This window comes from Dama dama, chromosome 26 (assembly GCF_033118175.1).
Source record: "Dama dama isolate Ldn47 chromosome 26, ASM3311817v1, whole genome shotgun sequence".
Taxonomy (NCBI): domain Eukaryota; kingdom Metazoa; phylum Chordata; class Mammalia; order Artiodactyla; family Cervidae; genus Dama; species Dama dama.
The window spans coordinates 34,733,270-34,756,913 of NC_083706.1; the positions used below are offsets into that span (position 1 = coordinate 34,733,270).

At 38.8% G+C, this 23,644-nt stretch overlaps 1 protein-coding gene across 9 annotated transcripts in view; it reads right to left on the reverse strand.

Annotated features, from left to right (window-relative positions):
• Positions 1-23,644, reverse strand: part of HIVEP2 (HIVEP zinc finger 2) — a 207,471-nt gene that overhangs the window by 37,383 nt on the left and 146,444 nt on the right. The window lies entirely within an intron of this gene.

Consider the following 23,644-nt stretch of genomic DNA (forward strand, 5'->3'; position numbering starts at 1 on the left):
CTCAGATAACCTCATAGAAAATTCTTTTCTATAGTTTATTTCAGCAATGTTATGTTCCATGCTAAAATTAATTTCTGAAGTAGGAAGCCAAAACCAACCAAAGTTAAATCCTGAGACATAACAAACTCTGGAAAGTAACGAAGAAAGGAACTTTCTCATACTTAGAATTAATTTATTCAAGCCTGATCCAAAAAAAATGCATAGAAGATCAGTCAAAGCACATAATCCAACTAGATTAATCAGTCACCATCTTTAGATGGTTTATCTCCCAGTAAAAAAGGCCCATATAAAATAGCACTACATATCTATAGATAACCATTGTATATTTGTTTATTTTTAAAAACATTGCTCTTTCTTCCAGACAAGTTATGTCTCATAGAAAGGACCAAAGCATCAAGACATGAGAGTTAAAATGTGCCTTAATCCAGTACAATTTCATGTGAGTGTTCAAAATGCTTAAAGGAAGCAGTTAGCTTTAATTTTCTCCTCCTCTTTGCATATCACTTCAGGACACCCTGTGCACTTTGCAACATGAATCATTATAAGCACGTAGGCCCACTCGGTTCCTCAAAAGACACAAAAGGTGCAAAAATAGCTTCTGCAATTGAAGCAAGAACCACGTCAGCAGCCAGATGAATGTGGGTGGTCAGATAAGATTCTGTTGCTGCAAAGGGCAAATTATTAAGCAAATGCTAGATTTATTTTCTTTCTAAACTTTGTTCTTGCCTGAAATCAACCATTTTCTGGCACTTAAATGACTCTTGACAAGCTCTACCATTCTCAAAATTGAAAGCTTCATCAAAGTCAAAGAGCATGACTGATTAAACACTGAGGGAATAGTGATGGGGTCCTTAAAGATATATATATATACACACATACATATATGTATGTATGTATGTATATGCATATATACATATAAAATAAGGCTTCCCTACTGGTTTAGAAGGTAAAGAATCTGCTTGCAATATGGGAGATCTGGTTAAACCCTGGGTTGGGAAGATCCCTTGAAGAAGGGGATGGCTACCGACTCCAGTATTCTTGCTTGGAGAATTCCATGGACAGAGGAGCCTGGTGGGCTACAGTCCATGGGATCACAAGGAGTCAGACACTGTTGAAGGACTAACACTTTCATTTCTTCATATTAAATTATAGTATATATATTATGTATCATATATATATAAGGTATAATTTTATATGTATATATATCCTTAAGTATATATATTGATGCTTCTGAACTGTGGTGTTGAAGAAGGCTCTTGAGAGTCCCTTGGACAGCAAGGAGATCAAACCAGTCAATCCTAAAGGAAATCAACCTTGAATATTCATTGAAGGACTGATGCTGAAGCTGAAGCTCCAGTACTTTGACCAGCTGATGCGAAGAGCCAACTCACTGGAAAAGACCCTGAAGCTGGAAAATATTGAAGACAGGAGGAGAAGGGGACAACAGAGAATGAGATGGTTGGTTGGCATCATCGACTCAATGGACAAGAGTTTGAGCAAACTCCAGGAGATAGTGAAGGACAGGGCAGCCTGCCATGCTGCAGTTCATCAAGTTGCAAAAATTTGGACACAACTTAGCAACTGAACAACAACAACAACATTATAATAGCTCCTATAGTTATACATATATATTTATATATATAAACCATATCCATATTAACAAACCAAAGAGCACCTCTTTTGAAAAGAAAATCAAGTCCAAGTGCTAAAAAAACCAAAACTGTACACTGGCAATATGACCTAAGCTAACGCACGGCATCTCTCAGATAAAAAAGAATAAATCACTGAGCTGTTCACACTCTGAGACGAACTCATCCAAGATAGAAATAGGCCAGGATTCTATAGATACAGCTATTTACAGGGAACAGCAACTTGTGGTATCCAGGGACCACCTGTGATTGGCGACGCCATGGCCACTGAACTAAGAGTTAAAAGACAAAAGGAGAACTTCAGCCTCAGAACGCTGGCCCTGACACCCACTCCTTCCAGCTCTCTGGCAGCTGCGCACAAGCACCCAGCCATCCCCTGACCCAGAAAGCGTCATTCCCACCAAGAGCTTCCACCAGCAAAAGGGAGCATGTGAGTCCTCCAGACAAGATGTGTCAGGGGCAGTGTTCCCAGTTCTGACCCTACTTTTCCAGTCTGACTCTCCAGGACCATGGCCACGGGAAATAGGAAACAGTCGTCTCATGATATGCACATATAACTGGAATGTTAGATGATAGAAGATTGCTCTTTTCACTCATTAAGAGGATTTGAAAATTGTTTCTATCATATTGAACTGCTACGCATGACCTCTTCAATGATTGGTTTGCCCTTGAAGAACAAAAAAGCAGTGATCATAATATTGTACTGCTATTTTACCTCACAGAAACTTCCAAGTAATTAGTGTGATTTTAAAGCAAAGATCTAAATGATAATAACATGAAAGATAGGACACCAAGTTTGGAGATTTTGCACAAATCATTTTGTTGCAATTGGAATCAGTAGTGGCCTCTACAAGGGAGGCAATTGTTGTTACTATTAAAATAGAAACAACCATCTCAAAAATTTGTTTTTGCCTTAATTTTAATTGAGTTTTTGTGCCTCAGTATCTTCTTTGAAATGAAAGAAAAATACTTCCTCAAACAGTTCCTGAGAATGTAGTATTACAACTTATGCTTGTATTTCCTAGAAATTAGCAGTTCAAACAGTATATTTTTTAAACAATGGAATACAGTAAAGAGAGATTTTTCATTTTTTAAGCTTTACTTCTAGGTTATTGGATTCATATGAAACCACTCTGCAATGAAACATTAATATCCAATAAAACTAACAAGTTTTCAGAAAATTGTGTTCACAGATCTTGTTAAATATCCCCAAGTTATTTAAAATTCCTTCCTAAATATGAGGCAAAATTATCTTTCACTTTACTAACAAAGTAAAGACTGATTTTTCGTCATTTACAGGCTTACAGAAGAGTTTCTTAAAAATATTTTCCAAACTTCCGTCGCCTACTTGTAACAAACACTTGGAAAATTTGAACATTATTGTTTCTAATCCAGTGGTTTCTCAGCCTATTTTTAGAAAAAATCATCCTTGACATATTTATTCTTGGAAGCTTACAGGTTATTATTACTAAGCTAAGTGAGGGTCATGTTGAGCTATGATTAGATAGGTAGGTAGGTATTAATGGATAGATAGACAGACATGGAGACATATCTAAAATGTCCATTGCTGGTAAGATTCCTTAGTATTTCATTTCTCTATTCTTCCAAATTATTTTAAGACAAGTTATGGTTTAATAGTTTACTATGGTTAGCACTTCATTGGCAAACTTCTCATGCAAACACAAATGCTATCAACCTTTTTTCTGAGGTTAAACACATACACACTAGGTGATAATTTTAGTAGAAGAGCCAATAAGATATACCAGTTACACTTTAGATGAGAGCTGTTACAATTAAAAACAATTATTATGTGCTTCAACTCTATGGAAGAAGTGGCAAATAGGACCTGGAAACAAGATATGATCCTTATATTGCTTGGTTAAAAGAAATGTTTAAAAGAAGGAATACCACTCTTCATATATTCAGTAGTAGAAAAGAGATACACACCTCTTTTATTTTATAGAAGGGAGTAGAAGAGATTCAAAAGTAGTAGGTAAAGACGAGAGGAGAGTACTGAAAGATAAATGTATGCTTAAATACTTTATCAGAGTGTACCAAAAGTGTACCAGAAGAAGCAGCTTCTCCTTGCTACAAAAAAGAACTTTGAATGGAGCCACTGTTCCACTTGGAGTGTCTAGAGGGGCAAAATAAGAGGCACCTGGGAGGTGGTAGAGACGATAGATATAGGCTGGGAAGACAGATACACACACAAACTGATGATAAGCTCATATTTTTAGAAACAGTTATGATATGAAGCTAAAGGTTGGAACTGAGTTCAGAATGCAAAGACGAAAAAGGGATAAAGAGTATAAACGGGAAAGAGTGCTAATTTGGGAGCAAGGGACAATTCACTGCTGGGACAACTACATAGGAGGCTCTGCAAAGTGAAAAGTGTGTCTGGAAAAGAAGTTTTCACAAAAGGAGGATGGGACAGTTAAAATTCGATTACTCTGCCACTGTGTTTAGGGGGCTGGTTCTGGAAACTGCTGGCAAAAATGATCTGAGAGCACCACTTCTTGGCAGGTTGTCAGTGCTGGAGCACAGGAAAGATACAAAATAAAAGGGTTGTGTGAAGTGGAACTACTAAAAACACCTACAAAAGAGTAGGTACCTGTGAATTAATGATTATAACTTAAGCCTCCTTAATTAGGGTTTCTGAACTATTTCTTGACACTTTTAGACATTTATAGAGTGTCATGTTCATCAGAAAATGAGCTAAGTTTACAAAATACATAAATGAAGAAGCAAACTCTACAGAGCCTAGAAGGGAAACTTTTGTGAACAAATAAGTGATGCAAAGTGTTCTAGGTGCTTTGACAAAAATATAAGCACAGTACTGGGCACAGCACAAAAGAGGAAATGGCCAATCCTATCAAGACAAGCAGAAAAGGCTTGAGAGGCACAATGATACAGTCTTTAAAGAAAACTATACATTCTAATAGGCTTTGCTGGTGGCTCAGTCATTAAGAATCTGCCTGCAATGCAGGAGACCCAGGTTCAATCCCTGGGTCAGGAAGATCCCCCAGAGAAAGGAATGGCAACCCACTCCAGTATTCTTGCCTGGGAAATCCCATGGACAGAGGAGCCTGGCAGGCTACAGTTCATGGGGTGGCAAAGTCCGACATGACTAAGCAACTAAACACACACACATAGAGTAATATGGGGCTTCCCAGAGGTCTCTGGGGAAGAATCTGCCTGCCAACGCAGGAGACTCAACAGATGTGGATTCAGTCCCTGGGTCGGGAAGATCCCCTGGAGAAGCAAATGACAACCCAGTCCAGTATTCTTGCCTGGAGAATCCCATGGACAGAGGAGCGTGGTAGGCTACAGTCCCTGGGGTCACAAAGAGTTGGACACAACTGAGCATGCATGTATGCTAACATACAAAAACTTGCAGTTTCCAGTGTTAGATTTAGAGATAAATAATCAGATGAAATAAAAACATAGGCTCTACCATTCCTGTTTCTCTCTAGTTTCATCTATTTTATTTTACTGTGGTGAAAGTCTGGTTCATGGGGAAGCTTAGGGGATAAGGTAAATGTTCTAGTTAATACAATCTTATGGTTAGGTAAAGACCACAGAGAAATAATTTTTGTTTTAACATCTGCTAGTGGTTATTTTCCAAAGTACATTAGCCTTCTCCTTGAGTTAATTACAGTCTCCTGAACATAATTTAATCTTTCTTTCATGATTCAGGATAGTATAGTGTTCTCTGGTCCTTACTCTGCATCTGGGCTATGATTGTCTGGTGTTGGCAATGCAAACTTCTCCCCAACATGTATTCTTAAACACATGTCAAGTTTTCCAAAATCAGGGTTGTAACTGAGATTTTTCTTTTTTCTTGACCACATATTTGACATCAGACTAACTTATTTTAGGAGCAAATACATAACCATTCACTTCTATCACCATTATTTGTTGAGCTTATTCTAAATCATATAGCGAGTATTAAGTAATGTGAAAGATTTTGGAAATCATCGAATCCCTCAGCCAAATAACAGGGGAAAAAAAGCTGAGAACCAGAGAAGTTAAAATACTTGCTTAAGGACTCAGAGGTCATTATGATGATCTATACTATATATAGCTTAGGTCTTCAACCTTTCTAGTCAACTATTTTTCACTATCCATATTACTATCTTATTACAAGTTTATTAACCTGATCCCACTGCAGAAACTGATTAAATGAAAAAAGGAATAAAAATGAGGAATAAGTAATATTAAACTTAGAATGAGCAATGACATTTACTACCCATACCTTAAAGTTAATAAGTTAAATGAACAGAAAATTACAGTAGCTAAAAACCAATGCTCCGTTAAACTGTTTATCAATTTTTATCCCAAAGCAAGAACAGCTCTTTAATTGACAGTTAATGGAGGTAAGCCCTTTGGTTCATAAAACCGAAATTTCACTAACAGAGCCTATAGAAATATGGGACCCCACCTTCACACGTACTACTTTGCTGGCAGAATGCTCTTTGCTGCTTTGTTTTTGAAAAGGGGCATGGCCAATTAGATGTTCTGTATTAATTAATTTTTTTTTTGTTTTCTCATATGTGATACATTTTTATATTTATATTCTCACTTTAAATTTTCTTTTTCTTCTTTTCCATTCCCTCTATTCTATCCCTTAATAATATTATGTCAGGGAAATAACTGCTGCTTAACAAGTTATCTTAAATATTTATTCTTTAACTAAATACCTGAAAGATAAAGCCAAAGAAGGACTATTTGACTAGTGTAGTCTAATGAGAAGTATGACATAACGAAGTCACACCTCAAGGTATTGTTTTCTCCAGTTTCATCTTTTACAGAACTTACATTTACTGTTTGGTTACAATTTTGGTATATCTAAATAAGGTCATAACTCTTTCTCTAAATCTCCTTTTACTCCCGGATGTGCCAAGATTAGCATAAAGAAATGCCAACGTTAACTTTTGGATTCTGTAAACAAAGAGAACAGAGAAATAGAGTGGTAAAATATGCATTATATTCATAAGTATGTATAAACAAGCTGACCTTGCCTGAAGGAAAATCTCTCTCTTAGGGAAGAGCCTCCCACATCAATGGAAATAATACCCAAAGTAATGAAAGCACAGCTGAAAACCTGAAAGGCGTTCCAAAATTCACGCTACAACTGATTCTCAGATGCAATGAAAAACATTGTTTTCAGCCTCCATATCCTAGGTCCACACACAATAAAGGTCCTTCCAGAAGAAATCAAGGCAAAGCCTACGGCATATCTTACAACCTAATCAGATGAGCCCTGTGCAGTTAGTTACTGAGTTGCTGAAATAATTCTGTTTCTCTTGAAAATGTTTACAGTCAATGGGGACATGAGGACTCATGCGCCAGCGTGAAGGTACACGACCTCACATCTTGATTCCACACTGTCCAAGGACTGATGAGGCAGACGGAACAAAATAAACAACAGGGTACCACCCTCAAGAGTTTGGAATTAGACATAAAGTCAGGAAATGACAAGTAATCTGAATATCAGCTATTATCAGAGCTTAACAAAGTATATGATCAAGAAGAGTTTGAACAACACAGGTAGGACAACAGTGGTAAGTGGCTCAAACGAAAGTCACGCTTTATCCAAGTGAAGCGTGCACAGTTGCTCAGTCGTGTCTGACTCTTTGCAATCCTATGGACTGTAGCCAGCCAGGCTCCTCTGTCCATGGAATTTTCCAGGCAAGAATACTGGAGTGGGGTTGCCATTTCTTTCTCCAGGCGATATTCTGGACCCAAGGATCGAACTCGGGCCTCCAGCATTGCGGGCAGACTCTTTACCATCTGAGCCACCAGGGAATCCTTTATCCAAGTTAGGTAACCAGAAAAGCTTTATAATCCTTTGCTATGAGTTATTCAGGTACTACCCTGGCAGTTTGATAATCTCTGGGTGGCATTCATATTTTCAGCCTCATCCTGGAATAGGTCATCACCTGCAAAGGTTAAGGCTAGAAAAATGTTCAAGTTTCAAGCAGGTGCCTATAATATCCTAATAGACAAACTCCGTCAGACAATTCCAGAATTTCATCTATTGGCTCATTCACTCAATCATATGACACACTTTCCAAAGCATATATATCCCAATGTGATGACATAAAATAATATTGGAAATCAAACTTCATATGAAGTTTGAATCTAGATATTATTGTCTCATTTATCTATTAACTTTTATCAATTTCAATGACATCGAGTATGAATTCAAAATAATGTACATATGTGGAATTCAAAGATAAACAAGACAAGAATCCTTCTTTCAAAGAGCTTGCTGTCTAGTGTGTGAGAAAACCATATAAACAAGTTGTAAAAGCTACAGAGGCATAAAATGGCCTTATGGGAGTACAGAAACAAGACACTGGTCATGCAGCAATTAGGAAACACTCTCTTAGGTCTTAAAAGAATGCTAGGATTTGGTTAAGTACAGATGCAGAGAAAAGGAATTTAATGTGTACACATCATTATGCATTAGAGAAGACCAGGGGATGTTGAAGAAATAGCCGGTCTGACTAGAACATTTGGCACACCAAGGTAATGGAAGAGAGGGCTGGGAAGGAAAGGACGTGAGGGATGGTAAGGGGACTCTAGTAGACAGGGACTGACATCAGAAGTTCCAAGCAGACTACCCCAATCACAGAGACACTGCAGAACATTCACACATATTTCATCTCTTTCCATCTCTTCCTGGACAAACTATAAATGTGTAACCTGAAAAAGAATCAATTTTGAGAAGTTTGTAAGATAAAGAAGACTTGAAACTAAAGGGAAAAAGAAGTGATAAGAGAATTAGGGAATAAACTCTTGGAAAAGTGGGAAAGAAAAGGGAACTCAAAGGCATCAATTAAAAGATCAGTTTTATTTATTTATTCTATATTTATTTGATCGCACCAAGCAGCATGCAGGATCTTTCCCAATCAGAGATGGAACCCATGTCCCCTACATTGGGAACACGGAACCTTAACCACCTCCAGGGAAGTCCAACTTTTCTGAATTAGACTGGAGGAAAAAGAAGAAATAATGAAGCAAAATAACATTTTAGATAGAAAAGAAACTGAGAATTTTCCTTAAGATGTTCTTAACTCGCTCAGAAAAGTAGAACGCTGGTCATCTGATGGGCATGAAGGAGCTAGAAATTGTTGAGGGGCTTAACAACTTTAAACAGCTATTTTCCCTGAGTAATTAATCATTTGACAGTCTTAAAAACACTGTTTCTTATTAGGCTATTTAAAAAGAGTACTTTGCACCAAAATATACACAAAACTTATCTAAGTTGATCAGTTCAGATCAGTCACTCAGTTGTGTCCAACTCTTTGAGACTCTATGGACTGCAGCACGCCAGGCCTCCCTGTCATCACCAACTCCCAGAGCTTGCTCAAACTCAAGTCCATTGAGTTTGTGATGCCATCCAACCATCTCATCCTCTGCCGTCCCCTTCTCCTCCCACCTTCAATCTTTCCCAGCATCAGGATATTTTCCAATGAGTCAGTTCTTCACATGAGGTGGCCAAAGTATTGGATAAATATATCTAAATACTATAGTTGTATCAAATAAAATATAAAAATTTCTTTTATTTTTCAGTAAAACTCTAAAGATGATGAATTATTTAAGCCATTATCTATAAATAGTAGATGTAAAACAATTTTTTAAAATTTATATATTTCTTATCTTTTCTTTAAAAGAATAGCTGTGGAGATCTTTTACTATAAACATGAAAACTCATCTATTTTGATTTTAGAAATGCTGAGTTTAAAAGACTGAACTATTAGTTAATATCTAGGATATAGATTCCTTACTTTATTGAATTAACTATATATATTCAACCACAATGAAATATATTGAAAGTTAAAAAGTCATTTGAATGTCCCACAGGACATAGGACAGACAGTAGCTGGCAGAGTAGGAAGTCAACAGATATTTGTCAGTTGAGTGAATGGAGGAATAAATAAATGTGAATAAGTGAATGAAATAAGGAATGACTGTGAATATGCCACATGTGTGTGCTCAGCACCTGAGAAAACACTCTTCTTGCTTACTGAATGAAAAAGAGCTTCATGAACTCTCAGACATGGAGCACAGATGGGAAATTGGTTAGTCTACCACCCTATCCAATAATTGAGGACACAGAAACCCCTCAGGACTAAGTGACAGATCTAAGTGGACTTCGGGAAAGGTGAGCATCCCCAAACCTCAAAAAGGGTTAGCTTCTGAATTTCTGGCACTTTTTCATCTACTAACCACAAAGAGAAATGTTTTGCAAATGTTGCAAGGTGCAGAGAAGTTAGATGTTATTTAAAAGTTTAGATAGAAAAAAGTTAACAGAAATGTGTATTTTTTTAACCAAATAATAATTTTAAACATCCGATCACCTTATCTTTTGTTAAGAATCTCATCTCAATACAGTAACTAAAGTAAGAGTTAGGCTTAAATCTCTTTAACTGAAATGTAAACAATAAAATATTAATTTAACATGGTCTCTCCAATTTCTCACTCTCTTTCCTGCCTCAGGACTGACTGGAGTGGTCATTTTAATTGCTAAAGACCTGTGAAGTCTGATGCTGATTCTATCATGCATGCATGCTCAGTCTCGTCAGACTCTTTGTGAGTCAATGGACTGTAGCCTGCTAGACTCCTCAGTCCAAGTAATTTTTCAGGCAAGAATACTGGAGTGGGTTGCCATTTCCTTCTCCAGGGGATCTTCCTGACCCAGGGATCAAATCCTGCATTGGCAGGAGGATTCTTTACCACTGGGACACCTGGGAAGCTCTAATTCAATGTACACTTATGCCAAACATGTAGATGTGAGAAGCACTGAAAGCCAGGGGAAAAGAAAGATCATGCCTGGATTAGAACCTGAACCATGTTAGGATGAGAGAGAAAATGTGCAAATGAAAAGAACACCGCATTTTAATTCAGGAAATTCACACCTCTGCCTTAGTTCTAGGGCTTCCCAGGTGCTGCAGTGGCAAAGAATCTGTCTGCCAAGCTGGAGAGGCAAGAGATGGAGGTCAGGGATCTAAATCCTGTAACTGCACAATATCGGACAAGTTATTCAACCTTTTTGATACTTCTTTCTTCTCTCAGAAAATGAAAACAATAATTCCTCCCAATCAAGGTTGTTGTATCCAGGTGTCTGTCACAGTCGGTACTCAATAAATTGATTTTTGAAAGATAATAAGATTAAGGGGGGATCCTGTGAGGAAGAGGATATAATAGCTAATGATATCAAATCTCGTAATTCTGTAAATCACTACCTAAAGCAGAATATTGCAATAGTCATGATGTGCTTCAGCCCATTAACACTAAGGATATATTTATTGATGGCCTGAATATTCATTTCTTATGATATTGTTAGTGATTGAGATGATTTTTCCCAGTGTTTTAATCAATTTATCAAAGAAAAGTGATGATGATCCTTTGCCACGTTTTGGTTTCCAATTCAGTGGTAACAAAAATATGTATTGCGTGCTACTGTGGACAAAGCAAGGTGTCTATTTCAGTTAATTTAGCAATTAAAAGGGAGCTGTGCAGTCTACAATATTTAATTGTCTTTTTAAAGGGAGGATCCATCAGAGATATGTATGTGGTATCAATATCAAGGAGAATTTTATTTTTCCTAAAAGCTGACTTTATAGATTACATTGTAATTTAGTGTCCCTTTTTAGGTTGACTGCTAGAAAGCTAACATCTAAATTTGGGGCCTTTCTCTAGGAAGTATCTAGGCTTTGTTTACATGTATTTTGATCATTAACGTCATTTCTAGCTTCAAGTACTAGTCCTACCTTTGTTTCCTATTGGCTCATGCTCACACTCACTCACACACCTCAATAATGAGGACTGTTACAAAAGACATAATAAATGTAGCTGGGAACTGTTTCCAAAATTGAATCTATTTGTATATTTCAATAGTGTTTGGGCAGTACAACTCTGAAAGCTAACTGGTTCCAGGAACATAAAAAGTAATGTGGAAACTCCCCAAATATTTTTCTTTCCTCCAGCCTCCAACTGTATTGATTCCAAGAAAAGAAAGGATTTCATAAATACAACTGAAAAGGTACATATAACACAACTCAAGAAAAACATTAATTGTTTTTCCTTCTCTAAGAAATTGCATATGAATAATATGGAAATAATATGGTCAAATTATATTATCTTTGAGACATGGTCAAATTTCCAGCTACTGTCAAGGCTCAGCAGCAGACGTGGTAAATGCATCTGACATATTCTTGGACACAGATAACTTACACTGGCAGATCCTACACGCAGATCCTGTGCAGAGTATTAAAGGGTTGGATGAATGTTTTTTATTTGCTGAACATCCATAGGGTACAAAATCAGATTTGAACACATGTACTTTAACAAGTTTAGAATCCATTTGATCAGAAAGCATTTCAAGTCTCAAATCAACTTCTACTTTAAAGGTAAAAGCATCATCTATCATAAATGTTACTAAAATTTTAAACAATGAGTTAGAATCCCAAAGCCATTTTCAGTGAGGATTTGATTAGCCCATCATATGTGATTTAATTTTCTCCTTGTTTTCAGATAAATCCAAATGCTGGAGAGAATGTGTATTTGTATCCATAATTTTGGGTTTCAGTCAACATTGACCAGTATCCAATATGGGCATATTAGCTTGATTTCTATATTGTTCACACCTATATAAATAATTTGAGGAACACAATTGAAACAATGCAGCCAGCATTTTTTAAATATTTTTTAAAATATGCTTTGGTTTCAGCCTTAAAGTAGTTTGCCAAAATCTGCAGACCCACGAATGGTCTTCATCACATACTATTCATTGACTCCACATATACTAAAGTTATTTGGAATCTCACTTTCCTTCTCTCTGATATTTCACTGAAGGGAAAATAATTTGTTTAGAAATCTTATTAAGAATTCTTCCCTAGCACAGATTCTCACTAAAACAAACGAAAGTAGAGAAAAATAAGCAAAAACAATTAAGCAAATAGATATACAAAGATTATAAAATTAAATATTTTATCATATTGTCTCATTTATCAGGCTTTCTCTGATTTCATTAAGGGCCTTTAGACTAGGTGCCAGAACTGATTTTATTGCAGCATCTGTTCTTTGGTTTTAACATGGGTATACAAGTAGATTATAATATTTCTTTTAATTGATAACTAGCAATATAGAGAAGAAATGTTTTAATAATGCCTTGAGTACGTTTATTATTTTCTTTTTCACAGCTTATCATTTCATCTTCATAATATCCTTATAATGTGAGAAAAGCATGTGGAAATAGAGGCTCAGAAAGGTTAAGTAGTTGTCAAAGTAATCTCTCCAAAATTACACAATCAAATCAGTGAGGAGTGACCTTACTTCCTTTCTCCTAGAATAAGGCTATTTCTGTGGACCACAGAGGATGCTATAAGCCAGCTTAAAGAAAGGTTTTCAGAAAGCATGTATGGGATTCATGGGCAGGAGACACAGGGATCCCCTCTGCCATGGACTGACATTGGGTGTGGTTCCCTTACCTTCTCTGAGCTTGAATTTCCTCGTATATAAAATGGGAATATAAGTCAACTTGTACTGCAAAAAAATAATAAGATAAAATGGGAATCATAAAGGTGCTGGCCCTATTTATATACCACTCAGTTGGGGACCCAAAAAGTGAGATGACGTGACATGTCAATTGACATGCCAATTTTAAGTCACCAAATAGTGTGTGTGTGTGTGTGTGTGTGTGGTTAGTCGCTCAGTCGTGTCCGACTCTCTACGACTCCATGGGAAATGGCCGCCATGGGATTTCCCTCCTCCAGGGGATCTTCCCAACCCAGGGATTGATCCCAGGTCTCCCACATTGGAGGCAGATTCCTTACCATTGGAGCAACCAGATACTCACAGAGCAAACCAGATTTGTTGGTAAAGAAACAAAAAGAGAAGGAATTAAAAGGCTTGAGCCTTAACTAATACTTCCTATTTCCCTGAGGGCCCCGAGCAAATTCTGTCAACCCACAGTAACGCATCAGAAATACAATATTTCTCCACAATAATATGACTACTCTGTGGTTAAGAAAGACCAGCCAAAGCCTTCTGTACACATCCACCAGCAACAAATTTACACTCATTGTATGCATTGATGGGAAGTCACTTCAGCATCCACCCAATGTGAGACTCCATGACAAGGACTTGCAAAGGCCAGGAAGGCTTCAGACCTGTGAGCCCTGCTGGGCTGCAGTGGGAAGATGTGTCCTGGAGGGAGGGCTACTGTTTGTCTCCTGCAGGCCCTGCAGCATCTTCACCCCAGAAGCTAAAATTGGCATCATTTCATCTGTGCCTGGCACAGTATACAGTAAGCATCAACCTTTAGTTTAGTAAATGGGAAGGGACACGTGAAAAAATAAGATATCAGCATCATAGTGTTCTTAATTGTAGGGACCACTGATACCCTTAAAAGCCCTTCAGTAGGTACATCTGCTTAGTGATGCTCGTCCATAAAAATGACAGGGCTCTGCCCTTGAAGACACATGGCCTATTCACCCTTGATGCTTTTCTATATTTGGACCATGACCCTTTTGACTATTACGGTCCTTTCTCTTCAAATTTTTTAATAATAAAATCCATTTCTCAGAACCTAGAAATGAGTGAACAGGAGGGCAAGAACAGTGTAATAAATAAGCCTGTGGAAAACCTTATTTTATTACCTGCTCCCATGACCCATTTCATAAAATAGATCTTCCTTTCTTTTCTCCTCATGGAGAAAGGGGCACAGAGAATGGAACTCTTTACTCATAAGAAAAAAAGTAAGAGAAAAGAAACAATATAGGCATAGTACTCAGAACCAAAAAATAGAAGTACATCACATGGAAAATATTTATAAATAGTGCTTCCTCACCAAGGGTTTGCTATAAATCGAGGGTTTCTGTATTCTTGTCAGCTTATTTTCTCTGACAAAAACATCTCAAAGAAAAGTTCAAATGACTGTATTGCAATGTGGTCTAATTTCCATGAGATATAAAATAAGGTTAGGGTGTAAAATAGCCATACTTAACAGTTTTGGATGGGAACTATGTATTTTTATTTTTATTAGGCATTAGTTAAACTTGACCTACGCAAGTGAACCCAAATCAAAATAAAATATTTAGTTCTAAATTGTTTCACAGCCCTTTCCTTCATGGGACAAAGAAAATAGTTGTAACTCATCAAAAGTGATAAATTTGAAATACTTTCTTCAAGGAGACAGCAATTGGGAAATTTAAGCGAAAATTGGCACATATCATTTAGACAGTAAATGGAGGCAATGTCATCCAAAATTGCAAACAAAGAGCTATTCTTCCGGAATAACAGTTTTCCTGCTGTGTACATATGTGGTTGGTATGCAAATGTCATGTACACACATCTCTAAAATCCTTCCTTTTGTTTCTAATGTGGTGATATTATGTCAAGAAAAGTATTATAAGTAATTATGAATTGAGCTTCTAGGTAATAGCAGGTAGTGCCTGTCAAACATAAAAGAAGATTTTCATCCTTAAAAGCCACAAGAAATTATCTCCTCCTTTGATTTGTGTGGTGAGGAGAGGAAGTCAGGAATCTCTTCTGTCATTGACACTACCATGAAGGGAGTGAGCCCAGTGACAAATCTGATATACAGAAGAGGCGCATTCCAAAAACCCCAACAGAAGAAACCATATCCTGGAGGCGTCACAAGTCTCTGGATCAAGCCTAGCCTGAAAGCACATGGCCCCTGAACGACTGGGGATTGTGAGTCAGTAATGTTTCCATTTTTGCTGTAGAGAATTTGAGTCAGGTTGCCCCTTGCTATCAAAGGAATCACCACACAAATAGTAAGGTTAAAACACATAGGCTCCTGTTTCTTACTTCCTAGATCTACCTGCCTGCCCGTGAAGAAGGCATGATGCCAAGGAAGGCTGTAGTCTTTCACCTGGGTTGCAATTTTCTGCCCAATTCATTCTCTCAAAGTAAGAAGTACTGAGCTGACTGAGCTGCTTGTCTGTTTTGGAAATTAATTCTTTGTCAGTTGTTTTGCTATTATTTGCTGTCATTCTGAGGGTTGTCTTTTCACCTTGTTTATAGTTCCCTTTGCTGTGTAAAAGCTTTTAAGTTTAATTAGGTCTCACTTGGTTATTTTTGCTTTAATTTCCATTACTCTTGGAGGTGGGTCATAGAGGATTGAGCTGTGATTTATATCATAGCGAGTTCAGCCTGTGTTTTCCTCTAAGAATTTTACAGTTTCTGGTCTTACATTTAGGTCTTGAATCCATTTTGAGTTTATCAAAATGGGTCAGAATGGACACCATCAAAAAAATCTACCAACAATAAATGCTGGAGAGGATGTGCAGAAAAGGGAACCATCTTGCACCATTAGTGGGAATGTAAATTGATACAGCCACTATGGAAGATGGTATGGAGATTCCTTAAAAAACTAGGAATAAAACTACCATATGACCCAACAATCCCAATACTGGGCATATACCCTGAGAAAACCATAACTGAAGACACATATGCCCTAATGTACACTGCACAACTATTTAGAATAACTAGGACATGGAAGCAAACTAGATATCCATCAGCAGATGAATAGATAAAGAAGTTGTGGTGTATATATATATACACACATATATATACACACACATATATATACACACATGCAATATTACTCAGCCATAAAAAAGAATGCATCTGAGTCAGTGCTAATGAAGTGGATGAACTTAGAGCCTATTATACACAGTGAAGTTAAGTCAGAAAGAGAAAAACAAATATCGTATGTTAACACATACATATGGAATCTAGAAAGATGGTACTGATGAAGCTATGTGCAGGGCAGCCATGGAGATGCAGACATAGAGACCAGACTTATGGACATGGGGAGCGGGGGAAGGAGAGGGTGGGATGAATGGAGAGAGTAGCATGGAAACATAAATATTGCCATATGTAAAATAGATAGCCAGTGGGAATTTGCTGTCTGACTCAGGGAATTTAAACCGGGCCTCTGTGACAACCTAGAAGGGTGAGATGGAGTAGGAGGTGGGAAGGAAGTTCAGAACAAAAAAAAAAAATTAAGTAATTCTGCTCCTGAGGCTCAATGTCAGAGGTGACTCCATGAAGACAGCACTGGAATGATGAAGTCCAAGGATTCTGGAGAACTGGGTCTCAATTGTAACACACCCACCAGCTACAAGACCTTGATTCAATTACTAATGCTCCTAACATCTGTTTCTTCACGTAAAATGGGGCCAACAGTAGTCCTTACACGAGAAGATTGTTGTGAGTATTAAATGAGATACCATATATAAAACTCCCAGACAATATCTGAAACTTATGAACATTCATAAAGCACTGGCATTCTTATTGATATACTGGCAGAGTTAAATTTCCTGCAGCTATAAATATAGGCTGACATTCTATTTATAAAAGTAGATACTTGATTTTTTATTATTTGAGCTATATGAATAACAAGTGTATCAAATTTGTTGAAAATAGTTATTTAATTTTGCCTGTACCCAGCCTCTTGAGAATATATTGTCTCAGTGCAAGTAAATATTCAAAAGGCAAACTTTTAAAAATTGTATTTCATAAAGTAAAGCTTGTTAAGTAGAAAACCAATGCTGTAATAATTTCTATTTCTCTCTCTCTCTCTCTCTCTCTCTCTCTCTCTCTCTCTCTCTCTCTCACACACACACACACACACGGAAGAAGGGCTAGCCATCAAATGTTCATTTCTTGGCTTGTCACAGGAAAGCCATTCAGGCCCTCAATGCTGCCCACGAGGGACAGCTAAGTATTCCTGAAAAACAAATGTGGATATGCATCTTGTCAATTTCAAAGAGAGCCATTCCTTCACAAGAAGCTAAAACAGTAAGGAAAAGGGGACAGAGAGAATCATCTTTTCATAGAAAAACTGGATGTTCATATTGCTATTCACTGTTCCCTCTAGCCCTATAGAATTGATACGCTATGCAGCTAACTTCTATGCATGCAACCTGAAACTGTAATGAAAGTTCCAGGTGGTGGAGGAACAAACAAGTTATGTCAGAAAGCAGAGAGGGGCTTCCCGAGTGGCGCAGTGGTAGAGAATCCACCTGCCGATGCAGTGGACGTGGATTAGATCCCTGATCCGAGAGGATCCCGCATGCCACGGAGCAACTAAGCCTGTGCCCCACAGCTACCAAGCCTGTGCTCCAGAACCTGGGAACTGCGACTACCGAGCTCCCCGTCACAACGAGGGAAGCCCGCGCGCCCCAGGGCCCGCGCTCTGCAACAAGAGCAACCACGGCAATGGGAAGCCCAGGCACCATGACGAAAGCAGACCCCGCTCGCTGCAACTCGAGCAAAGCCCACACGGCAACGAAGACCCAGAACAGCCAAAAATAAAATAAACAAATGAAATTAGTTTGAAAGAAAAAGAGCAGGGAGACCTTTGTGAACTGAGATCCAGTTAGGGGGAGCAAAGAGTCCCTGCGCAGGCCGGCCCCTGACAGTGACCCAGCACCACTCAGTAGCTTGGAATCCGCCCAATTCAGCTTGTACCTCCAAATCCACGTATCACTGAACACCAGTGAATAATGAATTCACTTCAAATGCAGGTCAAACGGCTAAAGTCTCTTCCACCCACCCCACCCCCACCCCTGTATGTTTCAAACCTTACTGTTGCCCAAGAACCTCCATCAGAAATTAGATTCAGCAGCACAGATTTTCCCTTAACTTCAGACTCAGGGCTTGGGTTGCAGCACAGCTGGGTGGCAGCAAAAACCCCCGAAAACGTCTGCCTTTGACTGGTGAGAAAAAACCGTCTTAAAGCTCACAAACAGCTGAGGCATGAAGCTGAGGCATCACTACGCTCAGCTGCTGAAGTGTGGCTCTATTCCTGCAATTTTGAGATACTTATCAACATTCAATTAACATCCATGATATGATATTAGTCACTGTTAACACTTATTAAGCACCTCTGTGCAAAGTGCAGAATTCAAGTTTAATAAGGTAGGACTCCGACTGCCAGATGGCATCTTCATTTGATTTATGCTTCTCGGTGAGAATCTGCTTCTATTCCAAGTGAATCGCCTCAAGTTTCAAAGTATTTGCCCTTCACTTTTATATATGACCAATATGCTGAGGAACATGAAATGCAAGGCTGATTAGCATGAGTAAATGTATATATGAAAATTTACAAAAGAACACATTTTCCACTTAGGATATCTAGTTGATGAGAAAGATTTCAATTTATTGAAGGAGATTAACATTTGAAACTGGAAGATAAAGCTCTTAGGAATGGCGTCCTTTTACTATCTTGAGGGATGATAAGCAGAAGAAAAGGTGGGGGTGGGAACTGGGAAGATCTAGGAGGAAGAATCCCTGAAAACATATGGAACATATTAACGTCTATGGAAATAAAGAACTGGTTCTCTTTGCTGAAACTGGAAATATCCCTGTTTAGAATCGAGTGTTTCTCCCTGCGAATGACAGGCCATGTAAATAGTACCAGAAAGCAGCGCTAGAGGCATCTTCACTCTATTCTTTGCTGCTTCTTGGTGTTAATGGGTGAACGCTGGCTTTGCTTGACAAAGACTGGTTAGATAATGGTGATCATGTAGCAACCCCTACATTTTGAACAGATCAAGGAAGGCAGGAGCCTCCTCCATGCACAGCATGGAGAACACTGTGAATTTAAGAGTCTGCATGGGGAAGGGGGGCCAGGATGGCTCACCCAGCTACTCAGCCTGTCCCACCACACATTGCAGATCTGAATGGAGAGCGTCTTCCCTGAGGCCTCCCTGCATATGGATGAGGTCAAGTAGTGGCCAGTATCAAAAACAACAGGAACAAGGGGTACAGAGAGGCACAGGCTAGAGGTCTCACGATAACATGAAAACAATGCTGGGTTAAAGCAAGCACCTGTACACTTTATAATATCCAAATTCACTGAATTTTCGTGATAACACTGAAACACATTTTTACAGTTGAGAATGTTAGGTAAGACCAAAGATCACACAGATGGTAAAGACCAGGCACAGGATCTTAAGCTAATTCTCTTTTTCTCTAGAACCCTAAACATTTCCACTCATTCATGGCACCTCTCAGCCCATGAATTCAGCTCTCCTGTTTACGTGTCCTCAGATAAATCACTTAAAATCAGTGGGCCTTGGTTTTCCCACCTATAAAATGGACACCATAATTCCCACCCTGCTGCGTTCCTTAGCTATTTTAAAAACCACATGAATCTATACATTTGAAAGCAATAATAAAAATTGTCAAAAGACATGAGAGTTAAATTCATGGCACTTCTCAGTCATAGTTTGGCAGATGACCCTATCACAGGCCTTCTGTGTCATGACTCAAGTCATGATCTTTCATGGATCTAGGGACACATCTGGCTTATTCCTATTCATCTTTAAATCTAAGGATGTCCTGTGTTTCTGAAAGTATCCCCAACCCTCCTTTGTGGTCCCCACAGGACAGACATCTACTAATGGATCATCACACCGTGCCATGGTTTTGACATGTGTATCTCTCAGACTACAGTAGGAGGCCCTTGGAGGCAGGAATTCTATCTGTATTTGTTAATGTACTAAAGGATGCTGTAACAAACAAAATCCTAAACGCATCCTGGCTCACTCACAGCAGCCATCTAAAATAGGTATCCTAAGAGATGGTGTGTGAGTCAGCCGCACGGTCATGTCCAACTCTTAGTGACCTCATGGACTGTAGCCCGCCAGGCTCTTCTGTCCGTGGAATTCTCCAGGCAAGAATATTGGTATAGGTTGCCATTCCCTTCTCCAGGGGATCTTCCCAACCCAGGGATTGAACCCACGTCTCCTGCACTGCAGGCAGATTCTTTACCGTCTGGGCCACTAGGGAAGCCCCTCACAGATGCTGGCTCCCTTCAACTCAAGAACCTAAGCTCCTTCAACCTTACAATTCGCCATCTGAAGCATCTGAAGACTCTAGGATCACCATGATTATCTGCCTCAAGCTGGCAAAAGAAGGAAAACAGAGGGTCACCTATGGGAGGGTTTATGAGTCAGACGTGGATGTAGCACCCAGCACGTCCTCCCACATTCCACTCACCAGAACTCAGCCACGTGGCTCCTATAACTACACGAGAGGCTGGGAAATGAAGCCTAACTGTGCGCCCTGGAAGAACAGGACCCAGGTTTGGAGAAGGGCCAGTGACTCTCTGCTACACTCATACTAGAAACTTCAGAGATGCCTCCTCATGCATGAACGACACACTCAAGCAAAGCCCAAAGTTCCCCAAAACAGAACCACCTCACAAGAAGGAGATATTACAAAGAGGAGAGACTCATAAACAGAGACAAAATTCACTAGCGATACATTAAGAAAAGATAGAACGTGACAAAGTTTACTTGCTGCAGAATTTTACATTTTTATAATACTTTGAGGTAAGGGCCCATCATGTTTCCATAGCTAAGCTAGACTTTACATCATAAAACTCTCACGTATTGCTTTTAAGTGGTCTTAAAATCAACTGAGTTTAAAAGTTGACCAAAAGCATAGATGAAAAAGACACTGAAAAATTTTTTTTGTTTTCATTTAAGTAAAGTTACTAAGAACAGCAAGAATGAATGTGTGGTCTTTTAAAGGCATCATAGAAAACTCTGTAGTATTTAAAGTACTTTTTAAAAGTCTATATTTGACCAAGTCAGAATCGCTAGTGCATTTAACTTTCGCTAAAAGAAATCTATCAAGTATAAGTTTAAGCTCCAATAGGAAACTAGGTGTATATTCCAGCACTGCATCACCCCTGGGAACTTTCAGGTGATGAAAGGCTATGGGCGATGCCAGTCCAGAGGATCCTTTTACTTTAGTGGAATCTGCCTGACCATACAAGCTCACAAAATAGGTTTATTTCTGCTATTTTTATGACTATATTTTAACAGAAAAATAACATAGGTTTTGTAGATGGTGTAGAAATAATTACAATTGCATAGGCAAGGCATATAATTAGTTGAAGAAGAGGGTAAAAAAAGACTTCACCTACACTACATGGGCACAAAGAGGGAGGATTAGCTGGGGAACAACTGCTGTCTGTACCTTGCACAACTGTAAGCAATCCTGAGGCAAAAACAACAACTACACACACACATATATACACACACACACGGTAACAAACTAACTCAGAACACGAAGAGAAGATAGCCTTCTGCACTGAAAGTAAACTCAGTAGTCACCTTTAACCCATGGGTGTGAAGCAAATATCAGGACATGGAGCAGAAGGAGGAGGGAAAACTATGGAGTAATTCTTCCTTTTCCATAATCAAGGCCAAGTACACTTGCCTAATTCACAGAGTAGAAACCTCTCTCCTGGGTGCCCTGGGTGTGGGAATGTTGCCTCTTCATGCACCCACAGTCCTCAGGGAAGAGAGGCTAGAAGAACTGGGAAAGGGGCCAAATTCTCTCATTTCCATATAAACCTTTGTTGAACTCCAAAGCATTTCAACTTCTAAGCTGAAGGAGCTCTTAAGCATGAACATCAAAAGCTATTTTTACCTGTTTTAACAATCTCCTTTAATTATTTTATGAAGCTTGCAAGCATGTACAATGATACAATACAGCAAACTCCAGTTCAATCATTATAGAAGCACGATACCAGTTTACTTTTACCCAGATGTATAAATTCTACTGGGAAGAATTTGCTCACAGCTTCAATAACCACATCTTATTGGGAAAGAACTCAAACAAATTGGGAATAATTACAAATGAATACTACACATGGCTAGCCTCATTCACTATTAGAAAAAATTGCATCAGTATTGAACCAGATCTACTGTCCCACAAAGATTGGGGTTTGGGGGCACTTCTCTGGAGGTCTAGTGGTTAATATTCCACAGGTCCACTTCAGGGGGTTTGACCCCTGGTCTGGCTGTGGAACTAAGATCCCTCATGCTAAACGTGTCTTGACCAAAAGAGTAAAAAAGAAAAAAAGAAAAAGATTGGGGTTTTGGAGGGTATGTACAACATGTTCTCACTCTCCTGTTCTAGCCTGACATCCCAGGATACATTTTAGAATATCAGGGTTCACAATTCTAGTCTCTTTAGGGCCAGGCAGATACTGAAAATGAGCAGGGTGTCCTGGTGAAGACCAGAGGAAGTGTAGTGTTCAATAATCAGCTGAAGAATGAAGGTGAATTTCAGGTGAATTTCACTTGCGTGGACTGAGCATGTGTCTCCCCCACACCCCTAGAATCCATATGTTGAAATCCTAACTGCCAGTGGGATAGCATTAGGAGGTGGAGGCTTTGAAAGGTACTAGGTCATGAGGATGTAGTTCTCCTGCTGGGATTAATGCCCTTAGAAGATGAGACACAAGGATGCTTGCATCCCCTCTCTCCCCATCATGTGAGGATACTGAGGAGATGGCCATCTGTAAGCCAGGAAGATGGTCTTCACTGAGAATTTGACAATGCTGGCACCCTAATCCTGAACTTTCCATCACCTCCATAACTATGAGAAATGAACGTCTGGTGTGTATACCAGCCTATAGTATTTCTGTTATAGCAGTCCAAGATGATTAAGACAGATGGCCAATGGAAGAAGAGCAAAGTTGATGTTCTTTTAAGAAAACAGGGCAATCTAATAAGGATGTGTCTGTGGATAAGGCCATTTCACCTCAGCTTGGAAAAAGGTTGAAAGAATCAGTACAGGAAAAGTGTTAGATTAATATGTTAAACAGATTTAAAAAAAGATGAATGGGAGGATATCAGTCCTTTACATTTGACTCCATAGGGTACGACCACTAAAATTTCAGCCCATGTCCAAAAAGCAAAAACACATACTCAACAAATTGCTTAACACTGAACTAACAGAATGTTGTTTTGTGTAATGCTATGTTGTGAAGTAACTTACCCTTTGAATATGTGACCAGGTAACTGTAAGCAGAAGGGCAATTATATGGATTCCCATGGGATAGCAGGCATCTCCAGGGAAACAAAGAACCAGAGGAGTGAGACGAACATGGCCCGTGACCCTGGGCCACTTCTCCTGGCTGCCTG